Raw genomic sequence first — 21,019 nt, forward strand, 5'->3', positions numbered from 1 at the left:
GTGCTGGGGCTCAGTGTGTTAAAGCCCTGGCTTGCTCCAGTTCGAGTCCTGGCTGCTCCACTTCCATCCAACTCCCTGCTAATACACCTGGGAAGGCAGCAGAGGACGGCCCAAGTCCTGAGGCCCCACATCCATGTGGAGGCCTGGAGGAGGCACCTGATTCCTGGCTTCAGCCTGGCCCAGTCCCAGTCATTGTGTCCAATTGGGAAGTAGACCAGCAGATGGAAGACTCTCTCTCCTTTTCTCTTTCAAATAAGTAAAATGAATCTTTTAAAAAAAAAAATAGGACCAGTCTTTGTAAATCTGGTCCAGCAGGGGTAGGGAACATCTGGCCTGTGTGGCATATAAGGTCTATGAAATCATGCGAACTAGGCCTCCAAAGGTAATGGCAGGTGGGACTTCAAATTCAATAAATCTCTATCAAGCTAATTGCTAAGATGATCATTTTCTATGGCCCATGAATGATTTTATAAATATCCAAATGGTCCTTGGCAGAAAAAGGGTTCTCAACCCCTGTTACAGGATACCTGGAAATCTCTCTCTCTCTCTCTCTCTCTCTCTCTTAAACACACACCTTATTTTAAAAACAAGAAAGGTATATAATCATCTATCCTATGTGGTAAAGCTTCAAGAAAAGCAAGGACATAAGAAATCCACATTTCAAGGAGTGTTCAGAGAAGAGACTGAAAGGATAATGTCTCATATTCCATAGGCGAGCCAGGGACACACACAGTGTTTACTGTTGTTATTATGCTGTAAACTACACGATGTAAGCTCTTGACTCTGACATAGTTCACCATGGAAAAGCTAAAGAAAGGAAGGAAACACAGGATGAAAGAAAAAAGGGCCACATTTCGATAGCATCTTTGTCCAGCCCACTCAATGGTTGAAGCCATGAATAAACAGCACACACACATCCCTGGATCAAGCACATCATCCTGCCGTTGTCTTAGGGAGGAGGATGGAGCCTTCCTCATCCTCACTGCAAGAGCACTGAGGAGGTAGGGGCTCCACAGCTGATAATGACGTGTGGGCGAAAGTGATCACGCCACATTGATTGGGATCACCATCAACCACAGCCCGCAGCAGCCCTCACTCCAGGCCTCACTCAGGAGTCCCTACGTTAAACGTGAGCTCTGGCTAATTGTTCCTCTTAGCAGACGCTTCCCAGGAAACTCCAACTCTGCTGAGGCCCCTCGTGTTTTCCCAGCCCTGCTTGTTAACAAAACATTGAAATGCTTCCCGGAACATGTTTGCAGCCTTTGCCTCAATCAATAGATCCATCTAGCCCCATCCTCTGATCCAATCCGTCTTCCCCTCTACAACATCTTAATGAGAAACCCAGAGAGCCTCAATCTTCTTTGTTAACCTTTTTAAAACCTGCAAAATGAGTGTCAATAAAATCCAAACAAGAGTTTCTGAAAGTGTGGAAGAAAACACAAAACTAACTCCCAATCAACCAAGTGTAAAAGAACGCAAGAGCCAAGACAAAACTTAAATTGGAGTTGTAGTTTTGACAGCTGGAAAATATAACGAATGACTTCAAATACTGTCTTTGAGAGTAGATGATGGCAGGAGCTGCTGGTGGCAATTATTTCTTTGTTCCAGAAATGCCTGAAAATAGCAATGATATGAGGACAATAATTCCATCCACAAACCCAGGGGCAAAGAACACTGAACTATAATAGCAAGCAATGCCGGCAGAACATCCCTAAGATATGCGTGTGACATTCTTACCAAACAAAGTATGAATTTTGACATCCAAAGGTCTTATGTTCAAATCTCGGCTCTGCTACCTTCCCCTCGGAGTCTCACTCTCCTTATTTGTGCCATGAAGATGATAATGTCCACCCCATGGAAGTGCTGTGAGGTTTGCAGGAGCTAACATATGTGAAACGTCTATGGGGTGGCCGGCATATGGAAGGTGCCCAAGAATTGTTGGCTCCCCTGTTCCCCGACAGGCATACAACCACAAAGAGCTATTCCACTGCTAACAGCTGTGGGCAGGGCCAGTCTCACCAGACCCATAGCTTCCTGGCAGTTCATGGTTGAATGTCTGCATGCCGGCAAATGCCCTGGAATCATTTTCCACAACACACACAAGCCCTCTCTGCTTGACGTCCGGTGTTGAAGGTCACGTTTACAGTACCCAACTGGCTTCACTCCAGATGAACTTGTGTTGAGGCCTAACATGCAGAATTCCTAAGTAATTTTTCTAAGCCAGATTGGCTTCAACCAAAACCAGGACACAGTCCTAAGAATGTTACCACAGGTCTTTATAATCAGACTCCAAGATGCTTCCTGCCTGCTTTTCCAGTGCTATAATCCCTACATTATCACCTTCCAAAGCCCTCATGCTGCCCCCATGCCTCACCATGAAAACATCTGTCTAGTGTTCCACCTATAGAAAGACAAGTCAAACCATTCATAAGAGATCCATTCTAAGCCCCTGCCCTTGAAATAAATAGGAAAACTGAGGCCCCGAGGCCCAGGGAAGGGATGCCAGGTGCTGGCAGAGCCAGTCTGCAGGCCAGAACCTCCAGCTCCCATGCCAGTGCTGCTTGCACTCAACAGCGCCACCCTAGATGGGAGGCTTGGCAGCTAAACAGGGGCGATGGCACACGAGAGCCTAGTGTATTCCTTCTCCAAAGTAATATCTGCTCTTAACAGGAACCTTTTGCTGAATAGAGTGAGCAAGGCCTAAATTTCAAAACAGCAACCAGGGCCAGTAGGGAGATATTTGAGGTTGAACAACAGGCTTTTGGCCTTCCCCAAATCATTCCACTCACACTCCCAGAAAATGTTCTGCAGGTGAAGGAAAACGTGACCTACATCCCCCCATACGCGTGCATATTCAACCAAAACCTGCTGAATGTGAACGTGCACAGGGTCAGTGCTGCAGGCCTGGAAAGGATGACTCCTTCCCCTTTATTCAACATTCTGTGAGCCAGGTATTGCAAAGCACTCTATTTGCCATATCTGACTCAACTCTCACAGCAATCATCTGAAGCCAGTATCACGTTCCCTCTTTTACAAATAGAGAAGGGAGCTAATAGAATTTAAGAAAATGCTCATAGTCCTGGAGTCAGTACGTAACAGGAGCTGGAATTTGAGCTCAGCTTCTTCCAGTCCAAATCGCATGCTTTACCTCTACCTGGCGCTGTAGCTCCAGCAGGTGCACAGTTGATCTTTGTCAGAGAAATGTTGTGAAACTCACACAAGGAAAAAGCATGGGAAGCCATCAGCACAGTGCTTGGCGTACTGTAAATGCTTTCTCTTTTTAACATTGGCTGGGACAAACCATTTTATAAAATTTTTGTTTGGTCTGGAACACAATGACTCTTTGGTCTGTAGTACTGCTATAAATGCCAATATTAATATATAAATGGCACAGCAAATTTTAGTGTGGAGTGCTCATTGTATTAAAACTGTCTGCAATTTTCCATGGATAGAAAAAAGATCCAGAGAGGTTTTCTAGTTCCAATAGTCTGATCAAGTTATATTTATTTTTCTAACACTCCCAGTCATCCAATTCTTTTCTCTCTCACTCTCTTTTTCTGTCTCTCAATAGACCCACAGTCATTCTTCATTTGAGTAGTACACAGTGAATGGGTGATGTCTAATAAAACCTATTGACTGCATGGCTAAAAATCATCATAATGGAATGTTGAGCATCCATTATTTTGATTGCAACAATGAGTTTGTTAACCCGAGTATAATTAAAACTAGAGAACTTCCCCTGGGATTGCATTACCCTGCTCCAACGGCCACAAAATCTCCATGGTGTCAGGTTCAATGGAACTTCAGAAGCATACAGCTTCCTGAGAAACACTCCATTAGCAATTCTGCAGCCACCAGCCACATGTGGGAACTGAGGACTTGAAATGGGATTATGTGTGTGAGGAACAGCAGTTTTCATCTTATTGAATTTTGCTTCATGTGAACAGCCACACGGTGCTGGTGGTCACGGTATTAGTACTGTTCTAGAGGAGTTGGTGGCAGGAAAGGCGATTTAAGGAGCACGTGGTGAGGGCTCAGTAGCCTGACATGGTTGTTTCTGGAGACCTTAAACTCCCCAGAATCAAATACCACTAAGAGGGTCTGGTCCATGTGGGAAAGAGACCAGTTGTGATGTCTTTCCTTTCTCTACTCCTTGGCACCCTTCAGGAAGCACCTGGGCTCTCATCAATGATCACAGAATGAGGGACAATAAACAATAAAGAGCCTGGGGAACCTCTAAGCCATTTTCCTTAAGAGGAGGCAACCAGAGTTTAAAGATGAAGCCATGTGCCCCTGGTCATGTGATGGAGGCCTCTTGACAAACAGTCTACCCTCTTGCAACTCAACTCAGCGCTCATTCCCGATAACCCACAGGCAAGCAATCCTGCAGGGGCTGCAGGGGTTCAAGAAACGGTGAGAACATTCCAGGGTACTTCAAACCCTGTATGGAAAATGGAACTGACAGATGTTTCTTTTAGTGCAAAAACAATTGAAATCCATGCATAAATTTCTCATAATAAGCATTTTCCATGAATTTTTTGGAAGATGCCATCCTATAAAAGAAACCAAAAGTAAGGTGCTAAGGATTAACACCCCTGTCAGGAAGAGGCATCCCCTCAGAACCAGGCATCTGCCAGTGTCAGCCAAATGGAGCCAAGCAAGAACATGCTACCTGAGCATTCAGTTTTCCCAAAAGAAGGAGAGTGGAGTCTGCAGCCCTGGCTTAACTTAGTTCTCCTCACCCTCCTAATTTTCCCCCATTTTGACCATCAGGAATAATGGCATTATAATAGAAGACATGGAAATTTGTTTAAAATTTGGAAGAATGTATCCATAGTAGGCAGAATTTAGAGCCCTGGAAGGGACCATGGGCCACTGGCCCCGCTCAAGACTCCTCAAACAATTCCACATAGCTGGCAGCTCATCACTATTTCCATCCCAAATCTAGCCTGAATCTCACTACAATTTATTGTTAAGAAAACTTAACAAGAGACAGCAAACAGCTCATGATTTAGAGACACTAAGATGGTGACAATACTGCTTACTAATTATTATATAGTGGCTCAGATCCATATTAAAATGAGTGTTTCCTGAATATGAGGTAGATACTTGGCTTAATATTTCATAGAACTTATTAATCTCTGAAATACTCTTGCTAGGCAGTGATTATTATTCCTAATTTAGAGAGCACTTGTTATTGATGTCAAGAACACAAAGGAGGAAGAAGTAGAACAGGAATTCAACCAGACAGTTGGACACCATAACCCAAGCATTTTTTTTTTACCACATCCTGCCCTCTTCTCGCTCAATAGACTGCACCCATGGAAGCTCCTTGTTCTTCCCAACGGAAGGTCCCTGGGTGGCTCTCTGAGCAGTAGATCATCTTGCACTTTGTTTCTTCCTAAATTCCTATTTCATTCCTAACCAAGGACGTGAGTTTCAATCCCATCATTAAAAAATAATTAGGGGTGGGCATTCAGCCTAGATGTGAAGATGTTGTTGAAGATACACATCCCATATCATAGGAACTGAGTTTCACTGCAGCTCCCTGTTAGGGCAGACCCTGGGAGGCAACAGAAATGGCTGAAGTAACTGGGGAGACTTGTATTAAATTCCCAGCTCCCAGCTTCCACTTAGCCCAGCCCCAACCATCACAGGCATTTTGAGCTCTGCATGTGTGTGTGTGTGTGTGCGTGCATACCTATTCAATAAATAAAAATCTAAAATACATATATAGATAGATATTTCTTGCCATCTGCAGGGACAAAAAAATTGGAGCCTGTCAACAGTGGGTCAGAAGTGTCTGTCCTGTGTATCTTTTTTTAAAAAAAAAATTCAATATTTAAAGTATAGGACTCTTACACAGATAATTTTTAAAACTGGAAAAAGCAGCAGGACCAGAGACTATGTGTTATCCTGAAGGCATCTACGATCCCAAACTCCTTCAATTGTTTTTTCTCTCTAAAGTACAAACCCTCGGTACACTATTTATAACAGTCATAACTTTCCTAGTTGAGATGCCACAGCCACAGTGATTAATGGGCAGAAGCCATGGTTCTAATACTGTCGCCCGGATGGTAAATTGATATATAGTCCTTGGCAAATTCCATTTGGGCTCATGATTTTCCTATAAATGTATCCCAGGACAGCTACCACATTCCTAAATTCTAGGGAAAATTTATGGTCATGCTGTAATATTTGATTATTGTGTAAGCGCTTAATGTAAAATTCCCAAAATAGTAATATTCTGATTGCATTTGCTTAATTTATTTCCAACCGCTTATACTCTCAGCTTTATAATAACAGAGTTCTTGATGAAGATTAATTTCATTGCCTTTCTATCTTCTGTGTTAATGAAAAAATAAGAATTGTTAAGAAAACCAGACTATGGGGCACAATTAGCTAACACTCACCCATTTTATTTTCTTTAAGTTATGTTGAAATCAATGGTGATTTGGGTTTGGGGATTTCAGTCTGCTTCCCAGAGTCTGGTTGGAAAAGTATTACCAACTCAGCACAATTTGCTCCCCTGCCTCTAAGAGCAAAGAGCACTGGGCTTGATGAACTGCTAAATGGAATTGAAAATAAGATGGAAATGAGAAATAGAGACGGCCACGGGAAGGGAAGTCAAAGAGAAAAGGCCCACCGGTATGGGCTGGAGGTGGAAAAAGAATGTACGTTTGGAAAATTCTGCTGAGTTATTCGGTGACAAGGAGGCAGGCATATAATACTGAGTACTTCAATAGCATTGTAGACAATGGAATTTAACAATAAGCTTATTGTGATTAAAAAAAAAAAAAAACACTGAAATCCATGTGTTTGAAGATCCATAAGGGATTTTCAAAAAGTTCGTGAAAAAATATTATTAAAATCTATGCATAGATTTAAAATTTATTTTGCAGCAAAGTACAGGTTTTTGTTCCATTCCACTTTTCTAAAACCTGTCTGAAGTCCCCATATATCCGAGAGTACCATGATGGCCCCACCGTGACCACCAAGGATTTCAAACAATCGCCGCCCAGTCCTTGGGTCCTGACCACATCAGAGCTAAGGAAGGAAACCATTCGCTCTCAAAGATCGCCTGAGAGCTTCGACTTCACCAAAAAAGGCAGTGAAGGTCAGAGCCCACAGGCACTAAGCACAGCCTAGATCCACAGCACAGTCACAGGCCCGGCTCTTTCCTGGGCTGCCTGACTCCAGTCTCCTTAGACACTGCACTTGCTCAGAAGTGGGGACTCCGGCACTGTCCCTGCAAATGTGGGTGGGCTTTGTGACCATGGCAACAAATGAAACACCACCAGGTGATATCCAAGGTTGGCCATGAAGGCCACATAGCTCCTGTCTGTCTTCTTTGCTGAGCTCCACAAACACATGTCTGACAAGCCTGAGGCGGCCAGGCTGTGAGGAAGCCACACTGGCCACCAGACACACAAGCAGAAGCATCTCCAGGGAAGCCCAGCCCCAGCATCCAGACTTCCTCGCTCTGCGAGTCTGCAGGCTGGAGCAGAAACCACTGGCCCTGCCGACCCCTGGCTGACTTCCTGACCTGCAGCCTCCGGTGGTCCTCTCCACTGCCAGGGCCCGAGGCAACCTGCAACCCAGCAGCTGCCTCCACAACCACACTCCTGCGCGGGCCACCTCTCGTCTTTCTCTGCGGAAGCACCAAGCCTGGAATGAGCAGTTTTCACTACACCCAGCTTCAAACTCCTGGCTCCAGTGAAGGTCCCATTTGGTTTTTAGATTCATTCATTCATTCATTCATTCATTTCAATGGCAGAGCAACAGGGAGGGGGAGGGAGAGGGGCAAGGGAGGGACAGGGAGAGGGAGAGAAGGGGGAGGGGGAGAGGGAGAGAAGGGGGAGGGGGAGAGGGAGAGAGAGAGGGAGAGAAGGGGGAGGGGGAGAGGGAGAGAGAGAGGGAGAGAAGGGGGAGGGGGAGAGGGAGAGGGAGAGAAGGGGGAGGGGGAGAGGGTGAGGGAGAGAAGGGGGAGGGGGAGAGGGAGAGAAGGGGAGGAGGAGGGGGAGAGAAGGGGAGGGGGAGAGGGAGAGAAGGGGGAGGGGAAAGGGGAGAAGGAGAGAAGGGGGAGGGGGAGGGGGAGAGAAAGGGAAGGGAGGGGGAGAGGGAACGAACTTCCATTTGCTGGTTCACTCAGTAAAGGGCCACAACAAGCAGGTGTGGCCCAGGCTAAAGCCAAGAGCCAAGAATTCCACCTGAGTCTCCCAAGTGGGTAGCAAGAGCCCAGCTCTATGCCGCCATCTTCTGCTGTTTTCCCAGGTGCAAGTGGAGCAGCCTGGATGTGAACCGGCACTCTAGTATGGGATGCCAGCACAGCAGACAACAGCGTAGCCCACTATGCCACAACACCAGCCCCTTCCAATGACACTTCCTCCTGCAGCTGTAGCTGACAGAACTCTGAGGCTGCTCAGCTCACAATTTGACAATCATTTGTCTTCCCGAAAATAAATATATGGCCTTCCTTCTATCAATCAAGGAACTTCTGAAAATGTACCTTCTCTGGAACATCATCCCAGTTTAATCATAGAAAAGTTGGTGGGCTGTAATCTTTTCTCAACCACCCTATCTCCCACCACCAGTAACCACAGATGTACCTATTGATCAACTAAATATCATAAACGTGAGAGAAACTTGATTTGTGATGTCTGCCTTCCATGGACTTTAGAACTCTTCCACCTGCTGCCACCACCAAGCCAGAAGAAAACAACAAAGAGAAATCAATTTTTACCATTACACTGAACACAACAAAAATACAGAGAACTTTATTTCTGTGCATATACAAGATATGTCTTCTCCATGCACATCCATGTCCCCACTGTTAATAATGGTGATAATTTCTTATACCTACAATAAGACAGTAATCATGTGCTCAACAACCACATTGAGTTCTGCATGTGCCAGGTCCTTTGCACACTCTGGGGACAGTGAGGAGTAATCCAGACACAGTCCCTGTCCTTTTGAAGGCTGCACTGTAGTGGGATAGAGACAATAAACATGAAGGTATTTTTAAAATGCGACTTCTGAAAAAAAGGAAATAAAGCAGGTGATGCAATATGGAAAGTAACTGGAAGTGAGAGTGGCTACTGCAGTTAGCATGGCCAGGGCAAGTAAATGAGGTGGCAGCATGCAAGGGCAGCCCTACAGATCAGGAGCCAGCTGAGAGCAAATGCAGGCACTTAGGCTTTGGGTGAGACAAGAGCAATTACAAAAGTTGCAAGGCAAGAGAAATCACTCGATGTTCCAGGGACAGCAGGGCCTGTGTGACCAGAGGGATGGGAGAAAGGAGAGTGGGAGAACCGGGAAGGGGGAGAAACAGTAGGTGTCACGATGCCAAGGGTACAAGCACTCTGAAAACTCTAAAATGTCCTTTGGTCCCTTTTTCTCCAGAACTTCAAGCCATCCAAGCGGAAGAACAATCTAAAGAACAACTTTTCTGTGCTAATAGCTGCTGCATCATCATCACAGTTTAGGGAGGAGCGTTATGGTGCAGCAGGCTAAGTGTATGCCAACATCCCCAAAGAATGCTGATTCAAGTCCCAGCTGCTCCACTTCAGAGCCAGCTCCCTGCTAACACACCTGGGAAAGCAGTGGAAGATGTGGGGCTCTTGGTTCCCTATAGAAACATGGGAGATGCAGAAGGAGTTCCAGGCTCCTGGCTTTAGCCTGGCCCAGCCCAAGCCATTGCAACCATTTGGGGAGTAAACCAGCAGATGGAAGATTTCTGTCTCCCCATCTTTCAAATAAATAAAATAACTCTTAAAAAATTAATAGTAATGTTTATATTGTTCACATGCTTGCTGTGGATTAACACTCAGGAAGTGTTGCTGTACTTTTTCCTTCCTTTTCAGGCACTACACATCCTTGGGACAAAAATCAAAGAGGGAGGGGATGGCGCTGTGGTGTAGTGGGTTAACGCCCTGGCCTGAAGCGCCAGCATGCCATATGGGTGCCGGTTTGAGACCCGGATGCTCCACTTCCAATCCAGCTCTCTGCTATGGTGTGGAAAAGCAGTAGAAGATGGCCCAGGTCCTTGGGCCCCTGCACCCCCGTGGAAGACCCAGAAGAAACTCCTGGCTCCTGGCTTCAGATCGGCACAGCTCCAGTCATTCCAGCCAATTGAGGAGTGAACCAGTGGATGGAAGACCTCTCTCTCTCTCTCTGCCTCTCCTCTCTCTGTGTAACTCTGACTTTCAAATAAATAAATAAATCTTTTTAAAAAAATCAAACAGGGAGGTCATACTAAGCATCTGACTTTTTAATCCATTTTCCGTTACTATAACAAATGTAGGGCACTTTCTAAACAAAAGAGGTTCATTCAGATGATAGTTTGGGAGCCTGAAAATCCCAGACCCAGCAGCTCCATCAGGCTGGCCTCTAGGGAATGGCCACCACGCCTGTGTCACAACATGGTAGACAGCAGCATAGCCACAGGGTGTGAAAGGGAGGGATTTCCTGGTGAGACAGGAGGCCATGAAGACTCAGGAGCCACTGTTGCAGAAACTAACCAGGCACCAGGGGAACCACACTAAGCCCTTCTGAGGCCAGCACCCCATCACCTACTCCCCTTGCCCCAGGCCCCACCCCTGGAAGATTCCACCACTACGCCACACTGCCAAACTTTCAACACATGAACCTCTGAGGGAACATTGCATAGAAACCATAGCACTCAACAGAGCCTCATGCAAGCCTCACTAAAGACTTGTGTGCAGGAAGAATATTTAACTACCCTTATTCCCTTCACATAGAGAGGGGCTTGGTTCTAGTTCTCCGCCATTGAAGGGAAGATGTGGCATAGAAGAGAGGGCAAAGCTGCTGCCTCCTGCTCAGGGATTGGGAGGAGCAAAAGCAGGGAATGAGCCCAGTGGTCGGTAGTGAATGTCTTAGAGAGAGCCGCATGGTTAGAAGCCAGCCAGAGTGACATGGGACTGCAGTTCCTGTTCTGGTTTAGGGCTCTAGGAAGACAGAGCCTTTCAGCCTGTCCCGTGCCAGCAGAACTTTGGAGGCAGTGAGGCCGAGGCAGGCCTTGAAGGTTAGCTTTCCTGGGCAGCTCTTGCTTCCCTGTGGCCCACACGGTGGTGGCGCCGGACCCGGGGATAGTAAGGAGGAACACTATAAAGTAGCTGAGCCAAGAGCCTGACAGCAGCCTGGTGAGGGGTGTCGTGATATCCTAGCCAAGGCTGGGAGCAGAGTCCATCCAGGTGCTGGGCTTCTGTTTCTGGAGTAGGACCAGGATGCAAAGGCCTGGGACACGCTGAGGGTGAGACAATGTCCACCCTAACTAATCCCATGTGACACTGGCTCAAATCCCAGTGAAGAGCACCAGCAGGCCAAGTAGCACCTGGGAGGACAATACAGCCAGAGGACACCATTCCTTGCCCCAGAATCTTCTCTCCCACCAGAAGCTGCCTGTGGCCCTTCCCCACCCCACATACCCAGACCCCATGGTGGAGAGGAGCCAGATAACCTGGGACACGGAGAGACCCAAGGGTCCAAGCGTGTGTTTCTAGACACAGAACAAATCAATACATCAGACTGCAAGAAAATTGGACACTGGATTAATTTTTCCTGCTAACCAGCAGGAGTGTGCTTGGGAGGGAGATCACATTAGTTAAAGTCAACACTAAGAAGCTGCATGGTCTTGGCCCACCTGGATGAGAAGTGGATGAAGCCCGTGACTCAGCATGAACCTTTCTAGGTTTCATCCCATGCAATCCTCCCAACTACCACATGAGATAGCTGCTACCTCTCTTCCCCATTGTACGACAAGGACAGCAAGTCTTGCTGAGGAGTGCACTGTTCCCTTGTGACAGAGTCAGCAAAGGTTTGCATGCCTGACCACAGGTACTGCCTTCGTGTCTTGGTCATTACTTGCTGGTAATGGGCTAGCAATGAGCCTCAGAAATGCAGGCTTTTTTATTTAAAAGCACTCCAAAGGCTCTTGCCATGGGGAAGACACCATTCTTAATGTTTTGCAAATAGGAACTCATATGACCTTCTTGCTAATTCTATGAGGAGTAGGAGCTGTGGTGCAGTGGGTTAAGTTGCCATCTGTGACCCCAACATCCCATATGAGAGCTGTTTAGCATCCTTGATGCCCCACTTCTGACCCAGTTCCCTGTGAATGCACCTAGAAAAGCCATGAAAGAGGACCTGCACCCTCCAGAGGAGACCTGGATGGAGCTCCTGGCTCTTGGCTTCAGCCTGGCCTGGTCCCAGCCCCGGCCCCAGCCCTGGCCCTGGCCCCAGCCCCAGCCCCAGCCCCAGCCCTGGCCCCGGCCCCGGCCCCGGCCCCAGCCCCAGCCCCAGCCCCAGCCATTGCTTCTATCTGAGAAGTGAACCAACAGGGAGAAGATCTGACTCTTAGTCTCTTCCTCTCTCTCTCTGTAACTCTACCTATCAAATAAATAATTTTTTAAATAACTATAACCATATGAGATTGGTAATACTATTCTTGTTTACATGTGAGAACACTGAGATTATTAAGCTAAATAATTTTCCTCAGGCCAATTTTGCAGCTAATAAATGGAGGAACTGACATTTGAACAGAAGCCACAGAGAATGAGGAATGAACTCTTTACTGCACTGGATGCCTTCAGGAGTCAAACACCTTTGGAAATTCTTTTTCAAGTCACAATTATTTGAGGTTGTAATAAAACTTCCAATGGAATGATCTTCATAGCTCATGAAAAGGAATATAATTTCCAAAGTGCTGATTTTCCATTTACTCTGAAAATAGTAAGCAACTGGTAGCTAGACTCAAAACAGGTTATGATGTTTGAAGGAAAAATTGACAGACTAACTTCAGGCAAAGCAAGGTTATTTAAGGACTAGAACTACTGTGGCCTTTCACGTGTATTATTATAAGAACTTTATGAAATAACTAGAAGAAAGTCAGACAATACCACTAGGGAAAGCCTCCCATAAATAACTGACTCCATCATCATTAATGATATTATTACACAAAACCAAGGCATCTCCACAGAGAGAAGGCATTCTTGTGTAAAAGGATTTCTTTCAATAGAGGCACTGGGGCCAGCCTCCTGGTGCCATAGGTTAAACCACAGGCTGCCACACAGGCATTCCCTATGGGCCCCTGCTGCTCCACTTCCAATCTAGCTTCCTGCTGATGTGTCTGGGAAAGCAGAAAAAGATGGCCTCTGCCACCCACGTGGTAGACCCAGGTGGAATTTCAGGCTCCTGGCTTTGGCCTGGCCCAGTCCTGGCCAGCTGTTGCAGTCATTTGGTGAGTGAATCAGCAGATGGAAGATGTCTGTCTCTCCTTCTCTGTAACTTTGCCTGTCAAATAAATAAATATTAAAAAAAAAAAAAACTAGAGGCATTCATTTCATCCCAAAAATAAGGAATTTCAAATTTCATTTCTGAATTTTTAAGTACAATCCAAACAATTTAGCTTGAAAAGAATAAAATGATGATGTTAAAAATCACCTGTAAATCAGGGGATTAAAAAGCAAGTATAAACAAAGTGAGCGAAGCTCACCTTAAAATCAGAAATACATTTTTCTCCCCTCAGTAGCTCTAAGCTATGATCCAATAGTGTGACCTGTACATTTTACACCTTTCCTACATAACAATCTCAATTTAGATTTGCAGTTTGTTCTGTCACCTCTGACCCAGCTGCCCAAGGAGGCCGCTGGGTGGTATTATCACTAGTCACATAGGCTGCTGGGTGGTTTCATATCCCTGGTCACATAGGCTGCTGGGTGATTTTATATCCCTGGTCACATAGGCTGCTGGGTGATTTTATATCCCTGGTCACATAGGCTGCTGGGTGGTCATATGCCTGGTCACATAGGCTGCTGGGTGGTTTATATCCCTGGTCACATAGGCTGCTGGGTGGTATTATCACTAGTCACATAGGCTGCTGGGTGATTTTATATCCCTGGTCACATAGGCTACTGGGTGGTTTCATATCCCTGGTCACATAGGCTGCTGGGTGGTTTATATCCCTGGTCACATATGCTGCTGGCTGGTTTTATATCACTGGTCACATAGGCTGCTGGCTGGTTTTATATCACTGGTCACATAGGCTGCTGGCTGGTATTATCACTGGTCACATAGGCTGCTGGGTAGTATTATCACTGGTCACATAGGCTGCTGGGTGGTTTTATATCACTGGTCACACAGGCTGCTTGCTGGTTTTATATCCCTGGTCACATATGCTGCTGGGTGGCATTATATCCCTGGTCACACAGGCTGCTGGGTGGTATTATCACTGGTCACATAGGCTGCTGGGTGGTATTATCCCTGGTCACATATGCTGCTGGGTGGTTTTATATCACTGGTCACATAGGCTGCTGGGTAGTATTATCACTGGTCACATAGGCTGCTGGGTGGTTTTATATCACTGGTCACATAGGCTGCTGGCTGGTTTTATATCACTGGTCACACAGGCTGCTGGGTAGTATTATCACTGGTCACATAGGCTGCTGGGTAGTATTATCACTGGTCACATAGGCTGCTGGGTAGTATTATCACTGGTCACATATGCTGCTGGGTGGTTTTATATCACTGGTCACATAGGCTGCTGGGTGGTATTATCACTGGTCACACAGGCTGCTGGGTGGTTTTATATCACTGGTCACATAGGCTGCTGGGTAGTATTATCACTGGTCACATAGGCTGCTGGCTGGTTTTATATCACTGGTCACATAGGCTGCTGGGTGGTATTATCCCTGGTCACATAGGCTGCTGGCTGGTATTATCACTGGTCACATAGGCTGCTGGGTGGTATTATCCCTGGTCACATATGCTGCTGGGTGGTTTTATATCACTGGTCACATAGGCTGCTGGGTAGTATTATCACTGGTCACATAGGCTGCTGGCTGGTTTTATATCACTGGTCACATAGGCTGCTGGCTGGTTTTATATCACTGGTCACACAGGCTGCTGGGTAGTATTATCACTGGTCACATAGGCTGCTGGGTAGTATTATCACTGGTCACATATGCTGCTGGGTGGTTTTATATCACTGGTCACATAGGCTGCTGGGTGGTATTATCACTGGTCACACAGGCTGCTGGGTGGTTTTATATCACTGGTCACATAGGCTGCTGGGTAGTATTATCACTGGTCACATAGGCTGCTGGCTGGTTTTATATCACTGGTCACATAGGCTGCTGGGTGGTATTATCCCTGGTCACATAGGCTGCTGGCTGGTATTATCACTGGTCACATAGGCTGCTGGGTGGTTTTATATCACTGGTCACATAGGCTGCTGGGTGGTTTTATATCACTGGTCACACAGGCTGCTGGGTAGTATTATCACTGGTCACATAGGCTGCTGGCTGGTTTTATATCACTGGTCACATAGGCTGCTGGCTGGTTTTATATCACTGGTCACATAGGCTGCTGGGTAGTATTATCACTGGTCACATAGGCTGCTGGGTAGTATTATCACTGGTCACATAGGCTGCTGGGTGGTTTTATATCACTAGTCACATAGGCTGCTGGGTGGTATTATCACTGGTCACATAGGCTGCTGGGTAGTATTATCACTGGTCACATAGGCTGCTGGGTAGCATTATCACTGGTCACACAGGCTGCTGGGTGGTTTTATATCACTGGTCACATACACTGGAACTCCTCTTGCTTTTGCTTCACTCACTCCTCCTGAGGTTTTCTCTGTTCGTGGCTAGATCTATCTGCTCAATCAGTAAAATGCCAACATGATGACCATCAAGACAATCATGCCTGTCTTCAAAACACACTCAGAGAGTGCTATTTCCACTATTCCTGTCTTGCAAGTAGACTAGTTAGGACTCAAAGAATTTGGGAAAAACAGCCACACAAGACTTGGACACTGATCGGTTTGCCGCCATTTCCCACAATGAACGTTTTTTTGTAAGCAGACTCTAGCAGTCCAGGATGGAAAAATCTGTCAACATCTTTTAGGAGCCGTATTCTATCTGAATACGTGAGAGTGGTTTCAAATCTTTTACTGTAGTGTCTGTATTCTGCCTCATGACCACTGCCTGGAGAAGACAAGTGATCCAATGATGATGAGTGTTTCCAATGACGTCTTTGAGGCCTTCAAAGACCTCAAGGCATGTATTGAATCATTAAAAAAGGAATTATGAAAGTTTTCATGTTAACTTCATGGTAATTATACTGCTGACCATAATGCTGCCTATTCTTTGACATTTACCTATTTGCCAAAGTCTATAGCATTGTTTCATAAAACCCTTATAATAAATCCTTGAGGTAAGTTTTATCAAATACTTTTTATGAAAGAAAAAACCTAGGCTAAGCTAGAGGCAGAATTTTTTGCTTAAGTTTATGTAGCTACTGTACCATTGCCAGGATTTAAATCCACCTCAGTGTGATTCTAAAATCATGCTTTTGACCTCAACATTTTATATAGGTTCAAGTATGGAGCTGAACCAACCCAATTAATAAATACAAGTTGTTCTTTCCCTCCACCAACGGAGCTCACAAACACCTGATTTTCATGGTGTCATCAGCTTTCCTTACCCCTGGACATACTTCCTAGACTGTATTCCTACTGGCTGCTACAGTTCTTATTTTATTTCATCATTCATTGAAAAGCCTTTAAGATTTTGAGAGAGCAATGTACCATATCACATTACCTCATCAGACCCAAAGTTAAGCCATCAGATCTATTTTAATTTAAATCTGCCTCTCTTCCAATCTCATAGGAGCACCCTTTACACCGATATTGCAATATTGTTCTGTGTTTCCTATGAGTCTCCAAAGTCCTAACATAGAATGGGTTTCTAGTGCCTCTGTTTTTCTAAATATGAGAGCAATTGCCTGAAAAAAAGGAGGAGGAGAAGTAGGAGACAAGACCACAGAATCAGGCACACAGTGGCACATGTTTGGTAAAAAGGATGCAGTATACTTAGAGTTTGCACTAAGCCTAGCAATTTTTCTCTACCCACATAAAACCAGACTCCACAGGAGCCAAAAGAAAAAGGCTATTTTTGCAAACTCAGATTGCCACAGACATGAGAAGATTTGAGACTGGTTTATTTCAATTAAAAATAATTTTTGGTGGGGCAGGCATTTGATATATCATTTAAGATTTCACTTGTGGGCTTGCGCCACGGCTCACTAGGCTAATCCTCCGCCTTGTGGCGCCGGCACACTGGGTTCTAGTCCCGGTCGGGGCGCTGGATTCTGTCCTGGTTGCCCCTCTTCCAGGCCAGCTCTCTGCTGTGGCCAGGGAGTGCAGTGGAGGATGGCCCAAGTGCTTGGGCCCTGCACCCCATGGGAGACCAGGAGAAGTACCTGGCTCCTGCCATCGGATCAGTGTGGTGCGCCGGCCGCAGCACACTGGCCGCGGCGGCCATTGGAGGGTGAACCAATGGCAAAAAGGAAGACCTTTCTCTCTCTCTCTCTCTCACTACCCACTCTGCCTGTCAAAAAAAAAAAAAAAAAAAGACTTCACTTGTATGTTCATATTCTATATCAGAGGGACTGGATCCCAGTCCTGGCTCCTCTTGATTCCAGCTTCCTGCCTACATACATGCTGGGAGACAGCAGGCGTGCCCCAGCGGTTGAGTTCCTCATCCATGTGGGAGAAACCTGGGTCCTGGGCTCTCACCTTAGCCTGGCCCTGTACTGACTGTTGCAGGCATCTGGGGAGTGATGCAGTGGACAGAAGATCCCTACCTCTATCTCTCTGTCTGTAAAATAAATAAAATACATATTTTAAGTAGTAAAAAATATGCGAGTACAGAAAAGAGCTGAGGAGTCTTAATCTAAGGCAAGTACCATTAGGTATTAATTAGATTGTTTCAGCCCTGTATTAGGTTCCAAATTAGCTAACAAGCTTAATGTGGCCACCATTTCAGAAGGCTGAAGCACACAGCCAGCAAGCTATAAGCATCCTAACACAGAGAACATTTCTAGATTTTTCTAGCTGCTTTATTAAAGTATATTTTGTCAATTCTGTCTTACACAGTTCCACAAAAAATAGAACTATGCCCTGTGTCTTATTATTAACTAATTTCATGTTATTTTGCTGTTCTACCCAGGTTTTTATTTTTGTGACAGATACAGTTTGCCCCCTTGAGAAGCTGAGTAGAAAGGTCATGTGTTCCTCACTACATGCTGTGCTGACAGTCCTTGTCCATCACACATTGGGATCCATGCTAAGTCACCACTTCTGTACCCTGAGCCACCGCAGGCTTTGTATACCCTATCAGTCATGTATCATTTATGCTATATTATCTATACATTGCTTTTATATTCTCTAAGTAGTTCTTATATGTTAATACCTAGAGGTTAGAAATAATCGACAAAAAACAAAATTTTATTTTTATCAGTCAGAACATTCTATTAATATTTTTATCCTATTTTATCACATTTTAATATATATTTGTTCTATATATATAGTGTGTATATATATATATTTGTTGCCCATTCAAAGACATACGCACAAAGATAGTAGAAAAATCCTCCCTAAGATAGTTCTAAGAAACATATACAAAGTTGAAGATCAACCAAAGACTGCTGTCATGGAGAAAGGAAAGGCAGAATCTGCAACCTGCCTCTGTTGGTGCACACAAGACTGCTTAGCATTTTGCTGGGCATTCAGCACTCCAGGTAGCAAGTGTTATAAATAATGACAACAGGGAGTAACCATAAAACAAAGTGGTGCCCCTGATGAGAACCTAGCTGTGTGAAATCACATTAAATCCAGGTGGGAAATCATCCCATGTGACAGCCTTCATTCACCTGCCTAAAACCATGATAGTTCCAAATCAAGATGAACCCACCCCTACTAATCCAAGATGCTAATGTACTGCTGGCACACATGCTTCAGAACTCCTCCCTGGCTAAGGTACAGGAAGAAGAGAAATGAAATTTGCCGTAGGAGCACCATCTGCTGTTGAGCGGACTCATGCCAAACCAGCTGGCGGTACCTGGGCACAAGGTAGAACTGTCAACAAGGATGACACAATTGGAAGCCCACATCTCTAAGGTGCTCCTGAAAGAAAAGATCAATGGTACCCACAAATATTCATGAGTTCTTGTCTTTCAGCACATTCTGTACTACCTTATCTAAACCCCTACATCTGGAAGAATTATGACACTGGTTCTGGCCAACAGATTGTGAGTATAAGGGATGTTGGTACCGTCCAGGCCTGGACCCTAAAGTCACCATAGTATCTATCAAATACTCTTCCTTCTCTAGTCTGCTGGTCAGACACAGAAAACACAACGTAAAACTTTGATTCCATAGAAGATCATCAACCACTAAGTAGAAAGAGCCCGCATCTCTGAAAGACTTCATGGACCATACCAAGCCCACACCCACCCCCAATATGCATTGCAACATGATATTAGCAACAAATAAATGTGTAATGCATTAAGCCACTGAGATGTAGGGACAGGTTGGTTACAGCCTTTATGCTACCCTCACTAATCACAGCGTATGACTCCATCTACAACTGACCAATACGGGTAATGTTTAACTCACCTGAAGTAGATCCCCAGACCTGTTTTCACTGCCAGTACACTAGTGGTTGTGGGAACAGCCACAATGGCGTTAGGTGGCTGGGTTTTAAACACTGATTGGCAGCAAATGGAAAGACCACACAAAGCAAATGTACCCAGAGAAACAATCGCTCTGAGTTCTGGGGAGAATTCTCCCTGCAGTTTTATCTTGTTTAAAAATACAGACAATTATTTTGGAAAAGTACAACTTGAGATAAGTATAATTATTTCACATATGAGAGAACAGAGGCTTAGAGTACCTGTCCCAAGATCAACCAACCTACATCTGTCTGTTTGACTTCAAATCCTGGACTCTTGACTATTATACTCCTTGAGGGCAAAAACCAGACTTCTTAAATTTCTTTTTATTTTTAGCTCCCCTAACACAATGCTAAGCCTAAAGCTAAATAAATGCCAGCATTATGAGTTAATGCATTCTCTAAAGTAGATATCACACTTCTTTCTCAGAAGAAAAACCAACTATATTTGCAAAGTCATTTCAAGTCATTCAGTTATAATCTTTCATAATAATTTTGTGCAATAGGTCAATGGGGTATTTGACAGAAGGACAAAGTATCAAAGACATTTAGCAATGGGAATCTCAATATGCAGTGGATGAGGGAGGCTTAGAACTTTGGAATATGAAGAAGTATTGGTTTTTTTTTAAGTAGATACTAAGAAGAAACATTATTTTTTAATGGACTCTTCAATGTTCGTTCCACAGGTATATTACAATACAATTTAGTACTGAGACTATACAATTTGAAATACTAACAGATATAGGAAATGGCAAACAGATAAGAAATTTCCTTGCCTATGAGATGGTTGAATGGGTGGGGTTTAAGATGACTGCTATGTGGAAAAAATATCCCAAGACAATATTAAGGATAGACACTTCCATATTTCATACAGTGATTTCACAATTCACTTTTTAGCACACTGCAAGGAGACAAGAAATCCAAAAAGATCAAATAGATTCGTAAATTACCTAATGACTACTTTATGTCCCAGGAAGTAGAGAAACTCTATCAGAGCAACTCTTTCCATGGGAAGGAACTGATCCAGAATGTTCCAATGAATTTCTAATCCTTATACCAGAAACCTGTTGTTTCTCAAATTCAGGAGAGCCACAAAGGTAAAGGAAAAAAAAAACAAGAAAAATCAAACAAGCTGGAAAACTCAAAGGACATGATTTAATAAAGAAATAATAAAGTGAGACTATGCATTTGAAAGACAAAATCAAGATCAGAATGGAACAGGCTAGCATAGGCACTACCCATATTTTAAAGTACTCACTCCCAACCGCCCCCCCCAAAAATGTGATTGGAAAATTGCTGACTAAAATGGAAATAAAACTGCACTTTCAAAATGGAAATCATCAGCTGGTATGTGACCCAAAATACCAGGAAATGAACCAAAACAATAATAACACCTCTAATTTGGGTAAATTATTGTTGCTTTTCTCATTTGCTAGAAGAATAATCAATGAACTGATTGAGTCGAATAATTATAGGAATGTATC

General features: G+C 44.6%; 1 protein-coding gene across 3 annotated transcripts in view; it reads right to left on the reverse strand.

The window, feature by feature from the left end:
- The window catches only part of PDE4D (phosphodiesterase 4D), a 1,654,385-nt gene that overhangs the window by 1,540,482 nt on the left and 92,884 nt on the right, over nucleotides 1-21,019 (reverse strand). The gene's annotated exons all lie outside the window — the stretch shown is intronic.

The sequence above is a fragment of the Oryctolagus cuniculus genome, chromosome 14, assembly GCF_964237555.1.
Source record: "Oryctolagus cuniculus chromosome 14, mOryCun1.1, whole genome shotgun sequence".
In the NCBI taxonomy this organism is placed as follows: Eukaryota; Metazoa; Chordata; class Mammalia; order Lagomorpha; family Leporidae; genus Oryctolagus; species Oryctolagus cuniculus.